Here is a 10,480-nt window from a genome sequence, read left to right as displayed (position 1 = left end):
CTTTTGATCCTGATAAACTGTGAGACAGGTAAATGTTTTTTGAGGGAAAATGGATGTGCGCTGTAATAGCCTTATAGCCCGCCGTAGCGGGCTATACCGGCTGTTAAAGGCCCGCTGCAGCATTAAAGGCCCGAGCCGAAGGCGAGGGACTTTAACAAAGCAGAGGGACTTTAAAAGCCGGTATAGCCCTGCTATGAAGGGCTATAAGGCTATTAGAACATTCTGCCACTAGAGGGCAGAATGTTCTAACAAAACAAAGCCTTCAGGGAGCGCGAGGGGATTGAAATCCCCTCAGGCTCCCTGAAGTCTTTGTTCACAGCCAGAGCTGTGAACAAAGAAGCATTGGAATGTTGGTGCTCCGGGCTTATACCAGCCATTATAAGCCCGGAGCACTCCATTGTTTTCAATGGAGCACCCAACATTCCAATGTTCTAATAAAATGTAATGCATTGTTGACATCAGTTGGTTTTTTGTAAACTGACGTTTGAAGCCCATCAGGTGTTTTAAGAATTTCTATATCCAAAAAATGGATTTTGTTGGTTTGAATATTAGAAGTGAACTGAATCCTTGGATTGCGTTGGTTGAGAACCTGGATACAGGATTCCAAGGTGTGTCGTGGGCCTTTCCAAATGACTAGAATGTCATCAATGTACCGTAGAAAAAGAATAGCATGCTCTTGCCATATGGGACGCCATTCCACCGCTTCGAGCCCCTCGTTATGGGCTATAGAGGTGTATAGAGCCATCACATCAATGGTGCACAATAAAATGTCTTCCTCAAAATAATGTTGTGTGGCTTTCAGTTTCAGAAGACAATCAGTGGTGTCTTTAACATAAGTCACCCATGTTTGTACCAAAGGTTGTAAATAAAAGTCCAAAAATTGTCCAATGGGTTCGTGTATAGATCCATAACCTGCCACAATGGGACGGAAAGGTGGATTAGTAACACTCTTATGTATTTTAGGGAGCATGTATATGTGAGGTGTTTTCGGAGTGTCAACAGATAGAAATTTCCTGGTATTATCAGTAATCAGGCCATTGTCCATGGCTTTTTTCAGTAAAGAGCTTAACAGATCTTTAAAAGCTCTAGTAGGGTCATCGTCCAAGAGAATGTAAGTATCCTCATCATTGACGTGGGTGTCAACACTGTGTACGTAAAATTCTGTGTCCAGAATGACTAGGGCGCCACCTTTATCTGCAGGTTGAAAGGTTATTTCCATGTCTTGATGTAGTTCAATGAGTGTCCTCAGTTCCTTGTTAGAAAGGTTAGCATGATGAGGTTTAGAATATCTGATGTGCTCAAGATCTTTTTTCACCAGTAATTCAAAGTTGTCTAGGGTTTTATGTGAAACTGGAGTCATGAATTTACTCTTGGGTCGAAAGCGTTCCGGTGGTCTCTCTTTTTGTTCTAGGGTGTTGTTAGAGAAGAACCATCTCAATCTGAGCTTCCGCATGAATTTGAAGAGAGATATTTCGGTCTCCAGTGCATTAGATGTGTAAGTGGGAACAAAAGATGTTCCTTTATTAAGTACCCTAAGTTGTTCCATGCTCAACTTCTTTTTGGAAATGTTCATCACGAGAGAGTTGGTTTTTTCAAATTTCTCTGGGGTCTGCCTGTTTCGGTGGTTTTTTTTGTTGTTTTGTCCCCTGCAAGTGCGATGTCTGGTGGTTGAGTGTGTCTGTCTGGGGGTAAATTGGAGGACTGTCCCTCGGCTAAAAAAGACGGTTTTAACCCAGAGGTAGAAGCTGTTTCATTGCTCAATTGTTCGGTCTGTTCGGTGTTTTGTTTTGCCGGTGGTCGTCGTGCTGATAATTCTTGATCATCCACTACACTCTCTTCCGACGATGTACTGCCTGGTTTCCGAAAGAACCGTTTTTGGGCATAAGTTTCCGCCCACGTATAAACTTCGTCTAGTTTATAATCTATGGTGTCCCGTCTAAATTTTCGAATTTTACGTTCATGAACTTCTCTGGCATAGATGTCCAAATGACCATTAATCTCTTCTAGAACCTTAGACCAGTTTTCTTGTTCCATCTGTGCTTGTATTTCGTCTTTGAGTTTGTTGATGTCTTGTGCAAGTTTGAATTACTGGGGAAAAAAGATCTTGAGCACATCAGATATTCTTAACCTCATCATGCTAACCTTTCTAACAAGGAACTGAGGACACTCAATGCACTACATCAAGACATGGAAATAACCTTTCAACCTGCAGATAAAGGTGGCGCCATAGTCATTCTGGACACAGAATTTTACGTACACAGTGTTGACACCCACGTCAATGATGAGGATACTTACATTCTCTTGGACGATGACCCTACTAGAGCTTTTAAAGATCTGTTAAGCTCTTTACTGAAAAAAGCCATGGACAATGGCCTGATTACTGATAATACCAGGAAATTTCTATCTGTTGACACTCCGAAAACACCTCACATATACATGCTCCCTAAAATACATAAGAGTGTTACTAATCCACCTTTCCGTCCCATTGTGGCAGGTTGTGGATCTATACACGAACCCATTGGACAATTTTTGGACTTTTATTTACAACCTTTGGTACAAACATGGGTGACTTATGTTAAAGACACCACTGATTGTCTTCTGAAACTGAAAGCCACACAACATTATTTTGAGGAAGACATTTTATTGTGCACCATTGATGTGGTGGCTCCATACACCTCTATAGCCCATAACGAGGGGCTCGAAGCGATGGAATGGCGTCTCTTAGAATCTTCCATTGAACCGGACATGGGAGTGCTCCTATTGGAGCTTTTACACTTCTCACTGTATCACAGTTACTTCCATTGGAAAGAGCACTTTTATCTTCAAAAAACAGGAACGTCCATGGGATTTCCTGGGGCACCAGCATACGCCAATACCTTTATGGCATATTTCAAACATCTACATATTCTTCATAACCCCATATGGCAAGAGCATGCTATTCTTTTTCTACGGTACATTGATGACATTCTATCATTTGAAAAGGCCCACGACACACCTTGGAATCCTGTATCCAGGTTCTCAACCAACGCAATCCAAGGATTCAGTTCACTTCTCATATTCAAACCAACAAAATCCATTTTTTGGATATAGAAATTCTTAAAACACCTGAAGGGCTTCAAACGTCAGTTTACAAAAAAACCAACCGATGTCAACAATGCATTACATTTTAACAGCACACATCCATTTTCCCTCAAAAAACATTTACCTGTCTCACAGTCTATCAGGATCAAAAGGATTACATCTGACGACAGTCTATGCACCAAACTCATTGAAGAACAAAAAATGAGATACACAGAACGAGGATATCCTGAAGACGTACTCTTAGAAGCTGAAAAGACTGTGGCCCTTAAAAAACGCAAAGATCTTTTAGTTCCTTCACGGAACCAGCGGCTCAACGTGAGGTATTCATTTTAAAATACTCAACACAAGCTTCTCAAATTAAAAAAATCATCAATAAACGTTGGGAAATTATCGCACAAGAAACTGACTTCATTGACTTGTATAGAGGTCCTCCTCTATTTGCCCACACAAGATCGAAGAATATTAGAGAACTTCTCAAACCCAAACATTTTTCTATCAGACAAACCCACAAAGGAATGCGTAAATGTCATAACTGCGGTCAATGCGGCAACGTTATTCTTGGAAATACCTTTTCACATCCCTAGTCAGGTGAAAAAATTGCCCTGAGACACTCTTCAGATTGCAACACAGAAGGAGTTATTTACGCAATACGTTGTCCCTGCGGGTTAGTCTACGTAGGTAGGACTTCCAGAAAAATCAAGAGGAGAATAGTGGAACACAAAAGTACAATACGCAACAAAAATCTCAAATCATGTTTAGCCACACACTGGACAAACACATCACATACCATACCCGAATTACGTTTCACTGTTTTGGAAAAAATTCCAATTACCTCAGGTATAGACTTTCACACCATTCTAGCACGAAAAGAAACTTTTTGGATTAAAAAGCTTGGGACACTGATACCGTGCGGGCTGAATGATCATGTGGAACTTTTGTGTTTTTTATAAACTGTTGCCTTTCAACCACAATGCTTGATAGACAGGGTACGCTCATGCCTGCACTCCTTCTTCATTTTCATCCTTTTTACCTTTTCATTGTCTCCATCTCTAACAGTCTTTCTCTATTCTTCTCTTCCCACTTCGCGTTTTTGTTATCTATCTTGTTCGATCTACTTCAGGTATGGTTAATAAAGTTTTTTCATTCATTTTCACCATGTCGACACCGTGGTCCCTTTAAAACGCAGCGCGAAGACATACGTCCTCACGCACGCCGCCAATTAGTGACGGATCACGTACTTGGCTGCTTTTCACACTGACTTGCCGGTAAGCCCTTTGAAACCTTGCGTTCAAGATTTATTTGCAGCTTCCTTTGGCTGTAGTCCGTACTCAAGTACAAACTTCATTTCGTTTTGTTGCAAACTTTCTAAACGCACACACTTCTTAAGATTCTGAGTCGCCTGGGTAAGACATTACGTAGAACACTGGGTGTTTTCAGAAGGGGTCTACCAAACTTTCACAAACTAGCTGGGGAGTACATTTTACGTCTATTTACTTTTGCAGATGTCTGATTCTATGGAAACTTGTTTCTTTGAGCTACTTAAGCAATTTGACCAAGCTCCCTGTGAGTATATTCACGCGCACATGCCCATTCCTGTTTTTGCACAACTAGCGGTCCTTTCCGCCGCTCTATGTGCAGTGATTTTTCGTTTCCTCTTCTTGCACAGACCCAATACACTTCTTTCAATCACTTCTTTTAATCACTCTCACAATATTGTTGCTCACTCTTTGGCACTTTGCATAGAGAACGCGTGGTACCACATTTCGCACTTACGAAAGCACGTGCATGCTGTTTTATCTTTGAATTCACTTCAACTATCTTCACGGTACCTTTCATAGCATTTCTTCACCGAGTGCAAATCCTAGTTTGATTTTGTCAATGTATATAACAATTGAGTACAATGTGACCTTCTGTTTTGTTGTAGTTTCCATAACGGTGGATCTTTTGGAAATTATCTTCACTCACATCATTATATCCCCTGAAGAAGGGTTCTAAAAACCCGAAATGCATTGGGACTTTGTTCTACAAAGAAAATCCAACACATTTTAATTTCACATATATTTCTTGTGTACTAACGAGATATCAAGGAAAGATTGTTTTGTAAAAAAAAATTTCACGTTATTCATATGTGTTCAACCAAGTGATACTTTGGTATTTACCCTTTGTAACAGGCAAAGATAATCTGTCATGTTATTTTGTGTTTAAATAATTCAAATGAATATTAAATAACCCTTTTGAAACTCTTAGAGTTTTTTCAGCAGTGCGTCATGCAGGTTTGGATCACCCCATTCCTCTTCCATAGATTTTGTTCAGACAGGGTTTAGGGCTAAAACCCTTACACATGACAGCACGCTCTACAATGATCAACATTACTTAACTTTTCAACAACATAGTTTGAGCTATTGTGTTTATTTGGTGTGCAGGCTCATCCTCTTTTTACATTTCGACTACTCCACTATCTCATCTACCACAACTGTCAACTCACTGCTCCACCCCACCCCCCAATGGAAATGTACACCCCCCTCGCATCTCACCATTGTAAATAAAATATCCTCACACACATGTTGGCGTGTCTGCTCCGTCTTCATTGCAGGATGTACAGTCTTCAACATGATCACAATGTACCAGGAACATGGGCTGTATGTAGGCACCTAGGGAAACACTATGTAGACAAAGGAGGGACTGATGGGCTTTTATTTAAGGAGGTCCAGCATACATGCCCAGTTAGTTATATAGAAAGGAAAAAGTATGCAGTTCCTCAAACAGAAGGGGGGGTGTAAAGGAAAAGAAGAGACCGTAAGGAAGAGGAATTCCTCTATTCGGAACTAGGGTCCTCACACACCCAGCAAGCTAGGTGTCATGCTTCATCATATGGACCTGCTCCTCGTCGGGCCGGCGCTGCAATGCCCGACGGGCACCCTAAAAGGGGCTCTTTAGCGGAGATCTTCAGTTCCTGGCCGTATGATGCAGTGTGTGTGAGAGGGACCTAGTGGTGTAGATGTGAGTGCAGGTAAGTGAATTAAAACAAGTTAGAGAGTCCAAAAATAATTTTATTGGGGATGGCTCTCTACCTGAATAAAAAGCGGAAGCAGAATGGCAGCTAGCTGATGTTATGATTCAGCTTGGCTAAGCTCATCTGTGCTGGTCGACATGTTTCTTGCCTAATGGTCCTAGTGATCCGTGGCAATTCCTCAGGACCTATATAAGCTGTCAATAATCTACACAAAGCGGTAAGTACAGCTGTTACCTACTACCTGTTATATGGGAACGGTCTCGCCATATGCCTAGGGGAACCTAATATAGTTTAGTACCATGCTCCTATCCGTGGCCGTGGCGCCACCTGGACACCAAGATTCTGGTGTCTTAAAGGTTGTTGCCGGAAAGGGCTATCAACCTACCCTCGCGCCACTCGACCCGGGAATACCTAGGGAAACACAACAGAACAACTGTCAGTGGTCTGGGTGTGACATCACGAACATCACACAACCCCAACCATAAGGATACCCCAACATGCACATGTCACAATGGCCAACAAGTGTCAACAGACAGGTCCTCTTGATGTTCCCAAATGACATGTCCCAGAAACATTTCCAACCACCACTGAGTCTACAACTGGCTGATGCTACAATTCTCACATGCCCCTTCACGACAACAGCAATATCAGCAGACAATGGGTATGTTGCACATTGACACCCACCACCAAGTGAAGTAGCAGGTCATGAGCTGTTCACGCAGGTCAACTCCTTCCTCCTCTCCACTGTCCTCATCACTGGACACAGCTTGGTTTGCAGGCTGGGGCCTTGGGTCCTCACCATCATCCAGGAGAATGTGGTAAATAAAAATTCCTTTACCGGGACTGAATTTGATACAGAATCATAATAAAATAGCTCAGTAAAATGAGAGGCAGAATCCGTGATATTAGAGTTTCGGAATGGGCTTTATTCCAATAATCGATTATAATCGGATGCTCCAAGTTCCATCACCACGGGGGTTCAGGAAGTGAAGTACATACTTTATTGACAAGAAGTAACTTTTATAGTACATACATTATAGTGAAGCAAATACAGTAGGCGTAACAATTGATAAGGAACTTGACGTGGTACCTGCGTAACCGAAAATGGGTGTAATAAGGAGTAAAAAGGAAACATGATTGGTTATGATGTCGTGCATAGGTGGATCTATAAGATAATACTTGGCATAGATGCGCGCGCAGCAGTATGACGTGTATTTGACGTGTAACTAGGGGGTGAAGGGGACTTGACATTAGCTCTATATGTGGAGACGAAAAGTCTGGGGGGTCAGGTCAACCTAATCCCAAATCATATCTAACATCCTATGTTTAAAGAACTATGTTATCCACAAAAGAAGGACTCTCGGACAAAATCTATTCTATACTGACTGTGTGTGCGTGTACAAGCGCCTAAGTGTCTACACTGAATGCGAGGGGGTAGGAATATTCCATGGTGACAGGGCTATGAATTACTTGCATGAGGACAGAGAAGCCGGGCCCTATTGCTTGGTAACTGGAAGAATGTTTACTTAAACTACTAGGCAGGAATGCATCGGCTGAGGGGGAAGCAGATAATTCGAAGGTGAAATACAGTTCTTGGCAGAGAATAGGCTGATGTCAGGCTTCGTGAGCCGCGCAGAGAATGAGACAAAGTTCATGGTCACAGATGCAGGCTCAGACTGGAGCTTTCAGAGGCAGAAGGCAAAAGGAGTTTGATGACAGAATCAGGGCCTACTTGCCTGGACTGTAAAATGGCATAAGTGAACCATATAAAGCCGGTGGCCTTTCATATTTAGGAATGGAATATCCGGCCTATTCATGGCGGATCTGACAGAGGACATGTTGACGGTGGACGCACATGTATTTGCGTCTTCATAACGGGAACTGGAGGGAACATACATGTACTTGTGACATGCACATAGAACCGTTGGGGTCCAAGATAGGGGACATAACTGATCAGGAAAATCCACATTTCCACATTCCCTCCTTGTCCCCTCCTTGCCCTTCAAGAGATATCAATCTTCATCAATCCATCGATCTGTTCATATAGCATCATTTGTTCTTCTTTCTTCTTCCGTAATCTTGAATGAAATCTTGGTGGTGGAATACACGATGTGGCACACAGACCACAAATCGCTGGTCCACATTGTAGACATAGACAGCAACTGAATAGTATGAGAAGACCAATACCTAGGAAGGATAAAATTCTCCATCCCCAGGCTGATATCACACTCCAAAACCAACTGGACCAAGTCCAAGTGCCTGGGTTCTGGTGTATCTGGCTTACAATCTTGTGAAGGCGAGTGATGGCTTTATATACAGATGGCGAATTTTCTGGTATGAATACGCAGCAGCTTGATCCGATGACCCTACAAGCTCCGCCCCTATCAGCCAGGATGACGTCAAGGACAAGACGATTTTGAAGCACAACAATCCGCATAGCAGACTGCTCTTCTGTTAAATTGCCTAAGGCGGAAATAGTCTCATTCACTACTGCTTCAAGGGTTCTTGTTAATCTACGTATCAGCTTACTATTAGTAACAGTACCTATATAGGGAAAGATGCCTTTATTGAAATCTACATACTTGTCCCATGCCGTCTCAGTGTAATCGACAATGGGGAGATCTCTCCGCTTTCTGTTGTGTACTAAATGAATATTTCTGTAATAATCAGGAGGAGCTAGAAAAACGGGTGGCAGAAGGAATGCAATGTAGCAGGTACCATCCCAATCTGGAGGTAGACGCATATATGCAGTCTGACCACATATAAAGTAGGAGTGGCGAGAAGCTCTAAATGAAGATTTGCCTTGATCACGGAATTCTACTATAGTAGTGCATTTACTATGGCCCATATGTATGGAACCAACCTTTCTTACACACAATTCACCCTTCGCTGGGAATACTGACATGGTGGGTAAGACTAGTTCAACTTCGGATACGACATTTAGAATCATGAGATTAGGTGTAAAATTACCTAATCCATATACTTCATTTTCTAGATCAGTTCCTGTTCTTTTGGGGCGACCCTCCTTGTCAGGGTAGCAGACCTTGAGTAAAACTAGGTTCAGGTTTCCCCATATCCAATGATCTTGGTAAACTGCTGTGTCTGAGTCTATGGAATTGATTAAACTAAACCATGCTCCACAGGAGCCATTATGTGTGAATGGATGTGGAAAGAAAGGCAGGACTCCTTCATAATTCTGATAGGGAGGGAGTCGGCCACACACCCAACAATTGGTGGCATTACTAGTCTGATGGGAATGATGTAACATACTAATGAAAGTGTTATTGCGCAGCGCAAGTCTATAAGATAATTCATGCGGAGGTAAGTCACTAAAAGAATGTTCAGCAGTAACATTATAAACATGTCTAGAAATAGGGTAATATATGTGCAACAACATACTCGTAATAATTATTAAAAGACTCAATAAAAACAGAATTAATAATGTCCCCATACAGTGGCTACGCAGTGATTTACAATACGCCTGTCGTTTCAACATTTTCCGGGTATTTTCTCTACTCAGGTCCAAGGGATACATGTCAGAGACAATTCAACCGCTTCACCTTGGAGAGGACTTAAACAATCAAATTGCTCGACTGGTTGGGCCTAAGCTTTAGTTTGTAGTTCTCAGAGTCATTCGGTTCAACAAAGGGAAGTTTTGAATCAGTCTGTGAGGGGGTGCAGGGCACAGTGTCTATATCCGAGGATAGTCCATGAAATTTCTTGATATGACTTGAATGAATCCAGCCCTTGCGGCCCTCGATCTTCACGGCTGTCCTTGTGGTCAACAGGACCAACTTGGGTGCTTTCCACCTGGGCTCCAGCTGAGTCTTTCGGTCGAAATTCCTCACAAACACAAGATCACCCGGAACAACGTCATGGGGTTTCACCTCAGTGTTGTCGGGAAAGGCTGCAGCTACCTGTGAACGACAAGATTGTAGTGCAGACATCAAGGAAGCCAAGTAATCTGTCAGCATATTACAGTCAATATCAGTTATTTTGCGTGGTATGGGCGTCCCCCACATATTCGGTGGTCTGCCGAAGATCACCTCATACGGGGATAGCCCTGTTCGTGAGTGTGCTACCATTCTCATGTAAAAGAGTGCAACGGGTAACGCTACTACCCAGTCGACACCTTTTTCTCTGCATATTTTGGACATTCTGATTTTCAGTATCTGATTATGTCTTTCTACGAGACCTGCTGCCTCGGGGTGTCGGACACAGTGGAATTTCCACTGATATCCTAACAGAAGTGAAACGTGTTTCATTAATTCAGATGAGAACGGCTGGCCGTTATCTGAGTGAACAGCACGTGGTAAACCGTATCGTGGGAAGAATTCTCGAACCAACTGTTTGGCAGTAGTCGGGGCAGTGTAATCTGAAACCGGG

This window comes from Triturus cristatus, chromosome 2_2, assembly GCF_964204655.1.
Source record: "Triturus cristatus chromosome 2_2, aTriCri1.1, whole genome shotgun sequence".
Taxonomy (NCBI): domain Eukaryota; kingdom Metazoa; phylum Chordata; class Amphibia; order Caudata; family Salamandridae; genus Triturus; species Triturus cristatus.
Note: the sequence above shows the minus strand (reverse complement) of the source record.